The 17,270-nt window shown below is 35.4% G+C and overlaps 1 long non-coding RNA gene across 6 annotated transcripts; it reads right to left on the reverse strand.

Annotated features, from left to right (window-relative positions):
* Positions 1-232: 232 nt before the first annotated feature.
* Positions 233-10,049, reverse strand: LOC130432884 (uncharacterized). 6 transcript variants are annotated; one of them, XR_008908493.1, is made up of 5 exons: positions 9,737-10,048; positions 6,801-9,285; positions 6,320-6,360; positions 727-6,102; positions 233-557 (listed from the first exon to the last, which is right to left on the reverse strand). It is a non-coding gene; the product is annotated as an uncharacterized LOC130432884 (long non-coding RNA). The 6 variants fall into 6 exon arrangements; XR_008908497.1 differs by having other exon boundaries at positions 727-923; positions 1,375-9,285; XR_008908496.1 differs by having other exon boundaries at positions 727-923; positions 1,364-9,285.
* Between the last annotated feature and the right edge of the window lie 7,221 nt (positions 10,050-17,270).

Below are 17,270 nucleotides of genomic sequence, written 5' to 3' on the forward strand. Positions count from 1 at the left end.
TTCAAGTGTGTTGGAGACATTGCCACAGGTCTTCTGGAATAAGTCTGTCTCTCATTTTTTTCTATTTAATGTAATAATAAACAGACTAGATGAGGACAAGACCACATCTCTGTGTGGAGCATATCTATTGTTGTCAAACTCTGAGTACATTCAAAAATCTCGCTGGATTATCAGAAATAATGACAAAGGGAATGCTTGGAAATGTAAACTTTAATTTCCTAGAGACAAAATTCACCAAAATATAAATAACTGGCTTAAAACATTTTGTAGGGGTGAAAAAACTAAAACGTGCCTAGGACTTTTGCACAGTACTGTACATATGCATGTATAATACACACCAGAAAGCAAGGCCCTACAGTTGACCATATATTTTGTGATAATATTCAGATAATTTGTGTCCCTTTCCACTTTATCCTGGACATGTTTATTGTTCCTTCATCAAAGCTACATTCATTGTGATCTGGTGAGTCTGAAGGCCATTGAAGTGCAGTAAGCTCCTTGTCATATTCAGAAAACCAGTCTGAGATCATTTGAGCTTTCTGACGTGGTCCATTATCCTGCAAAAAAAGGCATTAAAATGCATGATATTTCACCCTTTTTGACTGTTAAAAAATGTTAAAAGTAGTTAAAAGTTGACTGTTAAAAGTAGCTTCACTGCATAATTGCTAGATAATATTTCGTAACATGGATGAGGTTAAATTGATATTTTTAAGTAACTTAACTTACAGTTTCACTGTTTGAGAAGAGACCTCTTAGCAACAATCAGGGCAGTGCAATTTCAAAGATTGGTGGGAAACTTTGGCTATTTCTAATTATTCTGGGAGCTATCCCACCATCAAAGTGTCTATGGCAGGGGTTCTCAAACTGGGGTGCAGGGAACCCTGGTGGTCTGCAATCCATAGCCATTGGGTCCGTAATATTATCTATAAATGAAAAAAATGTGGTTGATTATTGTAACACCCATTTTAATGGTAAGTCTTAAGAAAAAAGGATATGTATAAATGCTGCAATGAAACCATGTGAAGGTGGTATTTAACATGATTCAATGTAAAATGTGTTTTAATTTTTCACTATTACACGGGTCTGAAGTATTAAGGTTGGGAAATACAAAATAAATAGTTTAATCCTATCTAAGGGTGCAACTGTTATATTTTTCAAGGGGTCCTTGAAAAATAATCTCCCATGTAAGGGGTCCCTGGCTCCAAAGTGTTTGAGAACTCCTATGGACCTTACAACACTGGGATTACTTGACTATCCAACATAAAAAGTAGACTACTGATATAGAAAAATATCTTCATTTTGTGCGTGTAGCAGTCTCTGATATAATCTACAGACATGATTCACATTCATATACTTTAATTACACCAAAAAGACCTCCAGGAGAAGCAGCAGTGTAGTCCCAGAGTACAGAGGGATTATTTTTGGCAGCCTGTAAAAGAGAAAGACATTGAAAAACCGCAGTTAGGACTCTTTCCTTTAACCAGAAAGTGCTTCAGCATTCTGACATATGCATCAAATGCTGTAGAGCGGTACATTTTGTTTAACCAGTTTAAGGACCATTCCCATTTTGGTAAGGACGAGATATGCAGTTAATTTGCCCATCTACAAAACCTTCACCACGTTAGAAAAATATGAAAACTCCTGAACTACCAACTGAGCATTGAGCTGCTCAGCATCTTTCCCTGCGATTGTGAACTACCTGCAATTACTGGGTTTGTTTGCTTTTGGACCTAAATGATAAAATGCTGAATACAAACGATTCCCTTGTTTTGGAAAATGTATTTTGTATTACAGTAGGACATATTAGATTAGATTCAACTTTATTGTCATTACACATATACAAGTACAGTGTAACGAAATGTAGTTTAGGTCTAACCAGAAGTGCAATTAGCAAGTGCAGGATATAGTGTGAATAATTACAGAATACAATGTTAGGAAAATTCTTTACATTGGGCATGTACTATGAAAATACTTTACAGAAGGAATGTTCTATGACAGTAGGTATGTACTATGAACAATATAAACAGAAGGCTATATACTGTGAACATTAATGTACAGGTGGTTATGAACAGATAGCAATTTAGACTATACAATAGTACAAGTGACTTAAGTGTGCATTAATTATAGACATTAGCTATTAAAGTTACAGTGCAATAGATGAGTTACTGTGGTTATTGAAGTTACAGTGCAGTAGATGAGTTAATGCAGTTATTAAGGTTACAGTGCAGTAGATGAGGTAATGCAGTTATGAAAGTTACAGTGCAGTAGATGAGGTAATGCAGTTATACATTTACAGTGCAGTAGATTAGTTAGTGCAGTTATTGAAGTTACAGTGCAGTAGATGAGTTAATGCAGTTATTAAGGTTACAGTGCAGTAGATGAGGTAATGCAGTTATTGAAGTTACAGTGCAGTAGATGAGGTAATGCAGTTATTGAAGTTACAGTGCAATAGATGAGTTAATGCGGTTATTGAAGTTACAGTGCAGTAGAGAAGTTGGTGCAGTTATTGAAGTTACAGTGCAGTAGATGAGGTAATGCAGTTATGAAAGTTACAGTGCAGTAGATGAGGTAATGCAGTTATGAAAGTTACAGTGCAGTAGATGAGGTAATGCAGTTATGAGAGTAGTCCATTAGTGCAAATGAGCATTCAGTATAATATTCCTGGTGTGCAAGTGAGCAGTATAGAGTGAAGTTGATGCTATGTGTGTGTAAACAGTCCGGTAGAGCAGATACATGAATTACTGGTGTGTACAGTTCAGTCATGCATGGCAGCCCTGTAGTGCAATGTAAACAATGCAATAGCAGCATTAAAGTTATAGTTATGAGGGGTAGTGGAATCAGTGGGGGGCAGAGTTCAATAATGAAACAGTTCTGGGAAAAAAGCAAACAATCACTTAATTTGAGGTGTTTTTTTCAGAAAACAAGACATCATTTCTTATTATATTTCATGTGGCTAGTAAATGTATCTTGATTTAAGATTTTTTTGATATTTGAACTGACAACAGGACAAAACTACTAAGTTAGAAAAGCAATTTTTGCAGTGTATATTCTGTGCTTTGTCCCATGTAGGTTATTATTGACAAATATATTTGTGTGTGTTCTTTTATAGCACTCGGTCATCTTAAGCTTTGTTAAAATGTGGTGTTTAAATGAAGCTTGCACTTACTACAATGATGGTAATAATTTAATGAATAAGCTTCAAGTGAATTTGAGAGAGAGTGTGTGTGTGTGTGTCAGTGTGAGAGATTGTGAGTATGTGCGTCTGCAAAAGTGTGTGCGTCTGCGAGTGTGTGCATCTGCGGGTGTCTGTCTGCAGTTTAGTGTAGAGAACAAGTTCTGACATTAAAACAAATCCTGTCAAATTTTCTGATTTGTATTGTTCTTTATTTTTTATAAATTATTTATTGTTCTGACAGCTCAGGTGGCACTTTATTTAAAAATAAGTCTATATATTTGGCAGATGTAAAACATACATGTGTATGTTTTTTGTGTTAGTCCATTTTTATTTTATTATTATTATAACAGCTCAGGGATGTTCAAGGAGCAACATGTTTGTGCAGTTTCTAAAGATTTAAGTTCTGTTTTTGAATAAAGGGTTGGAAATGAATGCTTTTCTTGGTTTATGTTTTTATCAGATTCATCGATTAATCGAAAAAATAATTTATAGATTAATCGATTATTAAAATAATCGTTAGTTGCAGCCCTAGTCCCCAGGAACTTAAAACTGCAAACACGTTCAACAGCCATCCTATTAATGTGGATGGGGTCGTGTGTGCCTCCTTTCGCCTTCCTGAAGTCCACGATGATCTCCTTTGTCTTGGAGGTGTTAAGTGGCAGGCTGTTGTTTGAGCACCATGGGCCCAGGTGCCGGTCCTCCTCCCTGTAATTCAATTCAATTCAACAAGAGAAATATGACCATCAGACCATCCCAGCTCAGACCACTACATCCCCAACCAAGAGCAAAGACTGACTATTTGTCTTATTAATGCTGAAGTTACAATATTTGGTATTAAATGCTAAACTTAAATCACATGTCAGCAGTTTGACTGCAGCTATGACACGTCAGAGGGGATCTGGCCCTCCCCGTTGAGCCTGGTTTCTCCCGAGGTTTTTTTCTCCATTAATCAATCATTGGAGTTTGGGTTCCTCGCCACAGCAGGGCAGTGTTGGCCTGCTCACCGGGAGACTGCATTCATTCATCTATTTATTTATTTAGAAATTAGATATTATTTATTAGAATAAAACACCATTTGTATACTCGTTGTATAAACACCATGCACTGTGCTGTGTTCTAACTTATCTGTTTTTCCTGTTTGCCCCTGTAAAGCTGCTTTGAAACAATACACATTGTGAAAAGCGCTATATAAATAAACTTGAATTGAATTGAATAATTAGATTGCAGTCTTTGATTGAAAAATATTGCCACCTTTGAAATGTGAGATGAACTGAGCAGCTTCAGTGTGCCTTATTTACAGTTGAACTGCAAAGTAACAAATCCCTGTTTTTAACTCAACTCAACTTTATTTATATAGCGCTTTTTTACAATTTTCATTGTTACAAAGCAGCTGTACATGAGACACATTTAATACAAGTATGAATTCTAAAGCAGCCCCCCCGGCCAGGCAGATAGTGCAAAACAATATGCAAACGGTGGTGAGGAACCCAAAACTCCCATCGAGAAAAAAAACCCTCAACAGTGCTTGCACAACAAGGCTTAATAAAAATATAAAAATTAAGGATTTAAGATTATCATTAACAATCTAATATCATTTGAAATGTTGTAGGAAAAACAAAGTTGTCGCGTCCTTTATCCAGCTCTATCCTCTTAGCTCTTGTCAGGTCACCGCTTCCCATTCTCAGCTCTGCCATCAGGTCTGGGCATGAACTGCATCCTTCGGTAACCTTGGAACAAAGAGACAAGACTGGCTGAGAGTAGAGTACTGTTCTGCACTCTTTGATGCAACAAGTACATCATTTGTTGTTGGACGTGTTCCTGGTTCCGGTTGATCTAAATATTGCAGCCTAAATCCTCTCAGGATTAATATTATGGAGGTGTAGTGTATGCAAGATTAAAAAGATGACTCTTTAGTCTAGATTTAAACTAACAGAGTGTGTCTGCCTCCCGGACCGTGCAGGGAAGAATATTCCAAAGTTTAGGCGCTAGATAAGAAAAGGATCTACCACCTGCACTTGATTTTGAAATTCTAGGTATTACCAACTGACAGGACCCCTTAGAGCGTAATGTACGTGGAGGTCTGTAATACAATAGAAGTTCATTCAAATACTGCAGCGCTAGACCATGTAGGGCTTTATAGGTAATAAGCAAGATCTTAAAGTTAATGCGATGCTTTATAGGTAACCAGTGCAAGGTTGACAGAACCGGGTTATATGCTCATACTTTTTTGTATGTGTAAGAACTCGAGCTGCCGCGTTTTGAACCAGTTGCAGTTTTTGTAATAGGCCCGCAGGGCAACCACCTAGAAGTGCATTACAGTAATCTAGTCTTGATGTCATGAATGCATGAATTAATTTCTCTGCATCTGACAGTGACAGCATATGACGTAATTTAGATATATTCTTAAAATGGAAAAATGCAATTTTACAGGTGTTGGCGACATGGCTTTCAAATGACAGAGTACTGTCGAATACAACGCCAAGATTCTTAGCTGATGACGAGGATTTTATGGAGCATCCGTCAATCGTTAAGCAGGTTGTTACGCATAGCAGTTTTCGGTCCAGTAAGTAACACTTCTGTTTTGTCCGAGTTTAGTAGTAAAAAATTGTTACTCATCCACATTTTTAAGTCAACTATGCAATCCTTTATTCGATGAAACTGCTGGGTTTCATGAGGCATCGAGGAAATATAAAGTTGTGTATCATCAGCATAACAGTGAAAGCTAATTCCGTGTCGCTTTTTTTATTTTAGTATCAAAAACGCCACTGCCCTAGCACCAGTCAACTGCTGTAGTTCAATCAGCTCACCTTAAGTGTGGTCTTTGCCTCCACAGCACGCCAAGTCTATCTCGGCTCAGCCTGAGACAGTTTGTATTGCCTTTTCCATCTCATCCTCGGTAAAGTGTGTCAGGGCACCATTACTAAGAACTGACATCAATAATGTATGTGGAACATGGGTATATAAACAATACAAAGATTTCAACCTTTTACTTTCCATTCTAAAAATAAAACACCATCACACTCCCTTTAACAACCACTACCACCTTCCATTTCCAAACCCTTTACTGTTTTACAAGCGCAGTCAAATTATTATTTTTGGCTAGACCACACAGTTATAAACAAGTGCTAATCATGTGTGGCATACCTTTCTAAAAGTATAAGATTGTTGCTAAACATACCGGGAACCTGTATGAAACAGAGAGACAAGAAAAAGCATACTTACTGATTATAATCACACTTCCATCCAACACTGATACTCAACAAAATTACTGATAAAGACAAAAACTGAAGAAAAATGATTTATTATTACGTATTTTAATGCCTTACCTCAGCTAACGTAGTCTGCTAATGGCATGCTAATGCGCACGCAGTAGTGATGGGAAGTTCGGATCATTTTACTGACTCGGACCTTTGAGTCTCGTTCAGCAAAATGAACGAATCTTTTTTCGAGTCATATCGTTAATTTTAGCAAAATATAATTCAAATATTACAGGTTACTTTCCAAACACATCTACTACTTATGCAAACGTTTATTACATTACAAACAATACACAACGTTAATGTTATAAGAAACAGAAAAGATAAATTAATTGTTAACATGGGTCTTAAGTCTATGATTAGCTCACCTCATCTGACAACAAGTCTTCGGGTCTGACGCGTTCGTTCATCACGTGACAGCCCCGTACGCATAAGCAATGCAGTCAGAGCCGGAAAGAGAATTGATTAGTTCACCTTGTCGCTACCCGATCCGTCCCGGAAACACGATTTGTTCCGCGCATGCGCGAAAGTGCGTCTACTTCCGGTAATTCCCATTTTCACGACAGTCGACTCGATGCGTTCTAATTGGCGCCACTTCCTGTTATTGTTACGAGTTTCAAATGTGTAACTGGAGTAACAAATGATTTCTTTTATAGCTTGGGGTTCACTTATCTCAGCTCTGGAAAACAGAATCACAGAATTAGTGAGTGAAAAAGCGAACCGCCATCTTCGTCTCCGAATCTCTGTCTCTGTCTCTTTATTACAAATTTCAATTTTACAAAACAATAAAACATTTCCCAAGTGTAATCATGTTTCAGTATACATTTGTTAATTTCAATTTAAACATTACAGGTTTTCTATACTCTCCACAGATCAGTGAGCAACATCTTTCATACTCACATTCACAGAAAATAATTGTGTCTTTACAAAAATCAACATCACTCTTTTGTTAAAGTGCAATAATATCAAAAGGATAAATCATGTCTTATACTTAGATATATTTGTTTTCTTTTCTTTTTTTACCTCAGGAATCCACCATAATACTAATGTAATCATGAATCATAAACCCTCTTTGGCTGTAAATGAATTACAATAATGACTTTAAAGTCAACACATGAATCACCATACACGTAGGGAAAACTGTTTAACTTACTATACCTTTTTTTAAACCCAGGACAGTCACCAAACTGCTTCCGTATAACATTAGGAAATAACTCCCCTTTTAGTTTTAAACAACATACCCCCATTAACATCTTATCTTAACATTAAGTGGCATATATAGTCTGTCAGGATACCTTAAAAACCCGAAACAAATCGTTATTAGAGTGAGAGGACACCAGCACACAGATTCACACATACGGTCACCATATACACGCCTCTTATTCGGCCGCTAGCGTAATTGTTGACAAAATGTGCTTCCCGCGATTATAGCCTAACGTGGCTTTTTAACTCAGCTTCACACGTCAAAAGTTCCATCACCAACTCATCACAGTTTCAATACGCGACATCCACTTCAGGAGGAAACTCAACCTTACAATTTTTACAGAATACTAACCTGGAAAACAGAATCACAGAATTAGTGAGTGAAAAAGCGAACCGCCATCTTCGTCTCCGAATCTCTGTCTGAGAGAAGAGGAAGGCGTCCGTCATCTAGGTAACGTGGTGTAACGATACCTACTCTTTGGTTCCGCTTTGTTTGGTTCCCCCCCCAAACTAATATTGTTTTCATAAATAAAAGTTTCAATTATACTAAAACGCTGATGGTTACTGTGTTCTCACGTAAGGGTGCATCACATTATCTTAGATGTTTTACGACAGTCTGTTAGTGGCGATGTTGGAGAGTACAAAAATGGTTGACCGCGCTATGGATTCGTTTGTGTTTTATGAACGACTTCAGAAATTTCTCTTAAAAGGAGAGATTCCTGACTGTCCTTCAGAGCGTCGTTAGGTTGACTGAGTGGGTGGGTGGGGTTTGGGTGGTTGTTTGGAATAACCAAATGTGTAAATAAATGTAATAAATACATAAATAACTTTTTCTGTGTGTTTCTTAAATGCAGACATTTGTTAAAATATTAGAAAAGTAAGGGCAATGCCCTGTTCCTTAATCAGCAATTTAAGTAAATGAATAGATGTTTGATTGTGTGACTGAGAGAGGCTGGGTGGGAGGTTGAGATTTAGTGAATGACTAAAGAAAATAAGGAACAAATGTAAAAATAAATTGGATGAATTCTGAAAATCCTACTTGTCAAGGGCAACCATGTAAGGATTTCAATAATCTAATTAGGTTATCAATTTGTGCCACAATTTGTGCCACATATAATTTTTTGCCAAAAAAAGGTTTTAAGAGAATCACTAATAAACATATTCATTTTAAGTTTATAGTTTTTCTATAAATAAAGAAGTATTTTTATATATAAAAATCAGTTTCTCACTCCTGACATATAATATTTTGTCATATTGTATTTTCTTGGAATCAAAAAATATAATAAAAAGAAACATAAAGATTATTAGAAAAAAAACTACTTTTCACTCACTTTTTTATTAAAACTGCCGTAAATTGTTTCGAACAGAAGTAGACGGAGTTTCACGCATGAGCGGAACAAATCGTGTTTGCCGTAAATTATTTCGGCCGGAAGTAGACGCACTTTCGCGCATGCGCGGAACAAATCGTGTTTCCAGGACTGATCGGGTAGCGACACACCTCTCGAGTCTTCGGGTTTGAGTCGTTCCTTCATCACGTGACAGCCCCGTACGCATAAGCAATGCAGTCAGAGCCGGAAAGAGAATTGATTAGTTCATCTCTCGAGTCTTCGGGTTTGAGTCGTTCCTTCATCACGTGCACGCAGCCATCCACTGTGACAGCATAAACAAAATGAGCACACGCTATTTATCTGCCAATCATTCCAACATTCCACACTGAAAAACACGAGAGCTAATGTTAGTTCAAGTCAGCTATAAAATATTGTAAAAAAATGGTAACTTAATTAGTGCTCAAATTCTGGTAACGCATAAAACGTAAACAGTCATTTGAAAAATAGCTAAGTTCCGTGACCGTTGGCAAGTTACATTTACATTTATGCATTTGGCAGACGCTTTTATCCAAAGCGACTTGCATTGCATTGTCCTATACATTTGTTTCTAAGCATGTGCAATCCCCTGGGATCGAACTAGTTAGTTAGTTAGTTTAGTGCCACAGTCTAATTTATCTATGCTGTAGTACAGCGGGTGCTTAACCATCAACATTATAGAGTCAAATAATTAACAAAATATGTTTTTTTCTAATTTACATCGGCTGAAAGTTTACCTGAAAACATCCGCCTCGCCTCTCTGCTGGGTTGCAAAAAGATGAATGTGCATGCGCAAATAGATAAGGGAGGCATCGGCTTGCCGCAATGAGGCGACATAAAGCCGATGTAAGGGAGAGCTGGGTAGAGCACTAAGTGGATAAATTATCCGCCTATGCCTGGCCGATATTAATTCGCGTTGTTTGGAAGGGGGCCCGACGTTTGCTATCTGGGTGTCGTCCCCGCTCTCCTCCATGAAAAGGGCTAAATCCACCGTTAGGCTACATCAAATATTAGTGCCCGCGTGCAAGATCTCAAATTTAACTTTACCATCTAACAAAGTTAAACTTATCACTATATTTCACATCAAAAACAATAAATAGTGATACTAAACACATCCTTATTTGTGTTTTTGTGCTAACCGATTAGCCAGACAAGCTAACATACAATGCCATCGTCATTTTGCATAGTATTAGTATGTTAACTCTGATTGGATGACAGATGGGTAATCATGTTTATGCAATAATGTGTTTTAATCAAGATATCTTTTTTTTTTATTATTGCTTCGAGCAAAATGCATAATACAACTACCATAACATAGTACAAAGAATGGTAACTTTTAGTATATTGCATTACATTCACGATATAAATGTTCACCATAAATATCTATTAACATCGAGACATTTCAGTGTACCATAAAATGAAAAAAAATACGAAAAAATATAATAATGAAAAATAAAAATAGAGGAAAGAAACGAGGATTATAACCAATCCAGCTTTGCTTTTTTTACGTATATTGCGTTCCTGACAGAGTCAATAAATCATAGTATTACTTTTCCTTGAGGAGTACATTCAATATTTTGAGAGTTTTAATTAATTACTTTCTTACTTTTATTCATTTTACAAAGGGTTACAAACATTTTCACTAACAGTTCACTACAAAAAACAGTAATATTAGGGCTAGAGCATGTAACTTTACATTTGTGTATGTATTTTTTTCCTAGCAAGCATACATTTTTAATAGCATTGTCTATTTCAATAGAACCAGTGTCTGAGTATAAACATAGGACCATTTCTTCTTTAATGTCAATCAGCTTATTGAAAGAATTAAAAACCAAAAGGGAAATCTCTATCCAAAATGATCTGGTAATTTTACATCTAAAGAACAAATGGATAATTGATTCATCTTCATCACCACAGAGAGAACATTCTGGTTGAATATCCATAAACTTAGACAAAAATAACTTGCATGGATAAATTTTATGGAGAATTTTAATATGAATTTCGGTAGCTTTGTTTGGAATCATAAAATTATTGTTTGTAGACCAAATATTGTGCGAAATTAATGAAGGATACATCTGTTTCCAAAACACTGTAGTTCTCGGGGCACTACTATTTATACCGATTATTGTTTTTCTAATATGCCAGTTATTACATTTTTTTCCAAGTAGGTCTACTCCACCTATCATTAGACGAGGCATTTCATCCCTTAACCTTGAATATTGAAATGATGATTTGACGAGGTGTAAAAGTTTAGGAGATATCCCCTTGATTACCCTTTGATATTCCATTCTTGTGATATTGACTTGGTTATATTCAATACATTTTTCATAGCTTATTCGGTTTACATTTTGTTCTATAAATTGGGACATGAAAATAACATTCTTTTCAAAACATTTTTTGTTAAAGATAGTCCTATTTTTATATAACACATATTGATTATTCCACGCAATGCATTTATGGGGTGAAAAGTTGTGCTTGAAGGCCAATTTCCATGACTCCAGTGCCTGCTTGTGAAAATTTGCTAACTTGACTGGTAATTTACCACATGCAAAATTACAGGTCAACAAAAACTTTAGCCCCCCACATCTATCAAATAACAGATTTGGTATAAAGAACCAAGGAGCATTTCTTCCTAGAATACAATATTTAATCCTGTTAATTTTGAAGACCTGGATGATCGTTTTGAAATCAATAGCATTTAATCCTCCTTCAGCATAACTCCTAATAATTGTCTTTCTTCTGATGTACTCAGTTTTGTTTTTCCAAATAAATTTGAATAGAATCGAGTCGATTGAAGATATTGTTTTTGAGTCCACGTACAAAGATAAGGCCGGGTAAACCAATCTGGAAATTCCTTCAGCCTTTGACAACAAAGTCCTTCCTTGTATAGTTAAGTCCCTTTGAAGCCATCCATTGAAGGTAGTCCTTGCTTTTTTTAACTTAAAAGTAAAATTGTCGTTCATTCTGTCCTTTGCAGATTTATTAATTGTAATTCAAGATATTTTACAGATTGTTTGACCTTAATTCCCTTGATATTGGTTTTGTTGGATTCATGAACAAATAATATTTCACTTTTGTCTGTGTTAATAATGAGACCAGAAGCTTTTGAAAAGATCTCTAAACCTTCCAGAACTTTCAACACCTGTCTGTCATCTTTAAGAAAAATACAAGTGTCATCTGCAAGATGAGAAATCAAAATGGAATTGTCACCAATTTTTATGCCTTCAGCATTGATACAGTTGACCATATAAAGATTTAATAATTCTGCTGCAATCAAAAATAAAAAAGGTGAAATAGGGCAATCCTGTCGAATACCTCTGCTAAGATTGAAACGTTTAGATGTACCTTCCGCTAATGATACACTACTATTGATATCTTTGTATATAGTTTTTACCATCTTTTTAAATTTGAGTCCAAAACCAAATTTATCTACAGCAATGTTTATGAAATCATGTTCTATTGAATCGAAGGCCTTATAAAAATCTATGAAAAAAATAAGGGCCTCTTTGTCAATGAGATCAGAATAATCCAATATGTCTAACACAAGTCGTATGTTATTTGCTATGTGTCTTCCCTTCATAAATCCAGATTGGGTAGTAGAGATAATTCCTTCAAACTATGGTTTTAATCTATTTGCAAATAAAGATGTTAGCAATTTATAATCTGAATTTAATAAAGTTATGGGACGCCAGTTTTCAATGTGATGAGCATCTTTATTTGGTTAAGGCAATAGAGTTATGAGACCTTGTTTCATGGACTCCACTAATTCACTAGAATTTAGGCATTCTTCGAAAACTAATAGTAACATTTCTCTAATATCCTTCCAAAACATTCTGTAAAATTCAAATGGTAGTCCATCAGGCCCAGGACTTTTATTTAAGGGAGTCTTGGACAAAATATTATCTAACTCTTCTAATTCTAGGGGGCTTTCACAATCGTTAGATTGCTGTAAGGACACTTTAGGTATGAATTGATCAACTTTTTGATAAAACATTTCAATCCATGTAGTATTATCCGATGAAGTATAAAGCTTTTGATAGAAAGATGAAACGTATGAATTAATAGATTTACTGTCAGAGGTTAGAGTGTTATTTATATACAAAGTTTGTATTTTTTTTAACTGTCCTCGTTGTTTTTCCAAATTGAAAAAGAAATTTGATTTTTTTTCTCCTTGTTCAAGCCATCTAGCTCTGGATCTTATAAAAGCACCTTTTGCTTTTTCTATGTATAACTTATCCAGAGTCTCTTTTAGTGTATGTAAAGTTTTAATTTCACTCTCATTTAGTTGTGCTTCCTTAAGGAGGGTGTTTATTTTTTCTTTTGAGTTTGTATTTTCTTTTTAGCGTCTTCTTTCCCATATTTAATTGAGAAATGCCTACATTAATTTTTTAATAATTCCCATTTTAAGGATATTGATATATCTTTCATATCTTTGTATTTCTGTATGATATTTTTTTACGCCTTGATATATAAATTATGTTCTAGAAAGGAACAGTTCAGTTTCCAATAGCCAGAGTTTACCCTTTTTGTGTTTTTATCGTTAGAAAGTAATAAAGAGATACCAGAATGGTCTGTTAAAGGGGTTGGAGAAATTTCACAAGTACTTATAAATTGAGGAAGACAATCTGAAACTAACCAGAGGTCTATTGTTGATTTACTAGACATATCATTTTTAAACCATGTAAATGAATCTATAGTATCAGGGAAAAGAAATCTAAAAAGATCCATTAGCGAGAGACTATCACAAAAATCATTTATAATGGGGTTGATAGTAGGGCCAGTAGTCCTTGATGGAAATCTATCAGTATTATTGTTAGGGGCCTCATTGAAATCACCGCCAGTAATCAAGTAAGCCGAAGGGTATTTATCTTTTAACTTCAATATCTTACAAGAAAGTTCTTGTAGCAAGACATTATTTGCAGCTTGGGTTCGGGGTAGTTCAGGTGGATACCAGGAAGGTGCACCTTTAAAGTTTCTAATCAATTGTGAAATCTTAGGAAACTAAAGTATGTAAAAATAATGAGACCCAGAGATAGCTGTTTGTTTAGCAGAAAATATAGGGTAATACCCTGGTTTATTTAACCCACCGAATTTGCAAAAAAGAATATAAAAGCTTTCCCCAAATCAAAATATCAAACAATATACAAAATAAATAACAAAGAAGTTCCCCTCCCTTATCTATTTACTAACAATTGAGAATACACAGAGAACTTTACATTAAACAAAAACGTCGCCACGTGTACTGAAACAAACCCTAGCAAATGCAGTGGTGGGCCCACTCACACATACGCATTCACACACGTTTCAGTTCACTCACGGTACTGCTTTCAACGGAGAAAAAAAAACACGGTGCAGGCCTGTGTTGGTCTTGCAAAACATTGAGTTCGCTGAACAAAATTTGCAACACATTGAGAGCGTGGAAATACTTGGTCCGGATGATCAAGGGCAGTGTGATTCATCGACAGGTCCGCCAGCGTAACCTCACTGCGGATAGCTATCGCGGCTACCTTCGATCACGCGTCCGGTCCTTTTCTCCCGCTCCGTCAGATGGGTCTCCGGCTTCGTTTCTCACTCAGTCGCTCAATAACACAGAGCCCGCGATCCTCTTTTCTGAACACCCCGCTCAGTTTCCTCCGCTTTACTCCTCTTTCTAGCGTTATCTATCTCTCAAACGCACCAGCACCATTGCTTCACACCTGTCCCCGCCAGAAGAAAAAGAAGACCAAAACCACGCTCTCCCCGCACTCACTTCCAATCACGAGTATCCGTTGTCCTACAGACATCCACACACTTATCTACACAGTATTAATACCCAAATTAACAATTAAATAGTAACATGAAATAAAATCACAAATATTGATCTCCTTTTAATTACGTAAAATGAATAGAATATTTCCCTCTCTAGAAATCAATGTCTCCAATTATTTATTTAAATTAAATAAACGTTTAATTTTTTTATAGTCCGGTGACTCATTTTTTAGTTAGAGATTAATCATAATCTACCGCGTTTTCATTACACTATAAAACCCAAGTTTACCACTGGGCTACACTAGTAGTTGTTTTTAAATACTGGATTTGAATTCAATGTCTACTAGTACCTATTTAATAGGCACTAGTAGTTATTCATTAAGTACTAGTACTTATATATTAGACACTAGTGTCTTTTACGGTTGTTACTAGTAACATTTCTTATCTTACTGGTCACAATTGTTTTTTTACCTGTCATATGTAATGACTAGTCAAAAAGGTCATTGTAGAGTTCAATCGCAAGTCTTACTAGTAAAATAAAATATCTTACTAGTCACTATTGACAAAAGTACTAGTATCTCGTGAATAGGTACTAGTCTAAATCTAATAAGTACTAGTAGCTGATAAACTTGTATACGTTTCTGATAAATAAGTACTAGTATCTAATGAATAAGTACTAGTAAAAATAGAATAAATACTAGTATATATTTATTAGGTACTAGTATCCAATGAATAAGTCCTAGTATCTAAAAAATAAGCATTGGTATCCGTTTGGCAGGCTCTAGTATCTTGAAAATAAGTACTAGTACCTAATAAATAAGTATCAGTACTTTAAGAATAAATACTAGTACCTAATAAATAGGTACTAGTGACTATTGGAAGACACACTAGTCAGAACTGAATAGTTGATATCTAAATGACAGATCTCCATAGAAATCAATGGCAAAAATCTGAAATGTGTTACTAGTAACAATAGAATAATTACTAGTCACTGATGCAATAAGTACTAGTATCAAATAAATAAGGACTAGTATCTATTTAATAAGTACTTGTAACTAATGATTAAATACTAGTATGTAATGAATAAGTACTAGTATCTAATGATTGAGTACTAGTATATATTGAATAAGTACTAGTATTTAATAAATAAGCACTAGTATCTAATTTTAGGTACTAGTATGTAATGAATAAGTACTAGTATCTAATTATTAAGTACTAGTATCCATTGAATAAGTACTAGTATCTAATAAATAAGCACTAGTATCTAATTTTTAGGTACTAGTATCTAATGAATAAGTACAAGTATCTAATGGAATAGTTACTAGTGACTAAACAATAAGTACTAGTAGCCTAAAAATAGACACTAGTAAACCTCAAGGGTTAAATGACAAAATGGCTTGCCATACGCAGACGCTGCTGCAGCCAGCGAAAAGAAGCGGAGCATCGTGTGGAGATTTTTCAAATCTGTGAATAAAAACAATGTGAACTGCGATGTATGGCAGTGGGCCTTTGGGGGTAAGAAGCCAAAGATTAAAAGTACATTATTATTTAAACACTTTTTTTATTATTTTGTTTCTCAAACAATTGTGTGCACTTTGTTTATAAATTCACTTAAAAACGTGTAATGAAAGGGAAACATGTTAATTTGTTATATAATTGTGTCTAAACATAACACTGAACAAAAACGGAAAAGCAGTTTTAAAAGCTGTGTTCTTCAGTAATAATTTTGTGCACAGGGAGAAATTGTTTTGTTATTAGATTAGATTAGATTCAACTTTATTCTCATTACACATATACAAGTACAGTGTAACAAAATGTAGTTTACAGTTGTGTTCAAAATTATTCAACCCCCAATGTTGTAAATGGTTTTAGGGAATTTAGTGTACATTTGTAATTGTATTCAGAATGAAATCCTACAAAGACTTCTTAAAGAACCATATGCAACTAAAATGACATCAATTAGTTTTGTAATACAGTAGTAAATGTTTCTTTTGTGAATTCTTCATTGACATAATTATTCAACCCCTTAAAGACTACCACTCTGAAGAACAGAGGTTCAATGAAGTGTTTTCAATCAGGTATTGAAAACACCTGTGGATATCAGGGAGCAGCAATAAAGCCTAATAAGCACCAATTAGGCAGCTTTAAAATGACTGTGATACTCAGCTCCTTCTAGACATTTACTGGTGTGGTTACAAACATGGTGAGGTCAAGAGAATGGTCCAGGAAGACAAGAGAACAGGTGATTACTCTTCACAGGAAGGGCAATGGCTATAAGAAGATTGCAAAGATGTTAAACATACCAAGAGACACCATAGGAAGCATCATTCGCAAATTCAAGGCAAAGGGCACTGTTGAAACGCTACCTGGTCGTGGCAGAAAGAAGATGCTGACTTCGACTGCTGTGCGCTACCTGAAGCGTAGAGTGGAGAAAAGTCCCCGTGTTACTGCTGAGGAACTGAGAAAAGATTTGTCAGATGTGGGTACTGAAGTTTCTGCTCAGACAATACGGCGCACCCTGCG

This window comes from Triplophysa dalaica, chromosome 12 (genome assembly GCF_015846415.1).
Source record: "Triplophysa dalaica isolate WHDGS20190420 chromosome 12, ASM1584641v1, whole genome shotgun sequence".
NCBI lineage: Eukaryota > Metazoa > Chordata > Actinopteri > Cypriniformes > Nemacheilidae > Triplophysa > Triplophysa dalaica.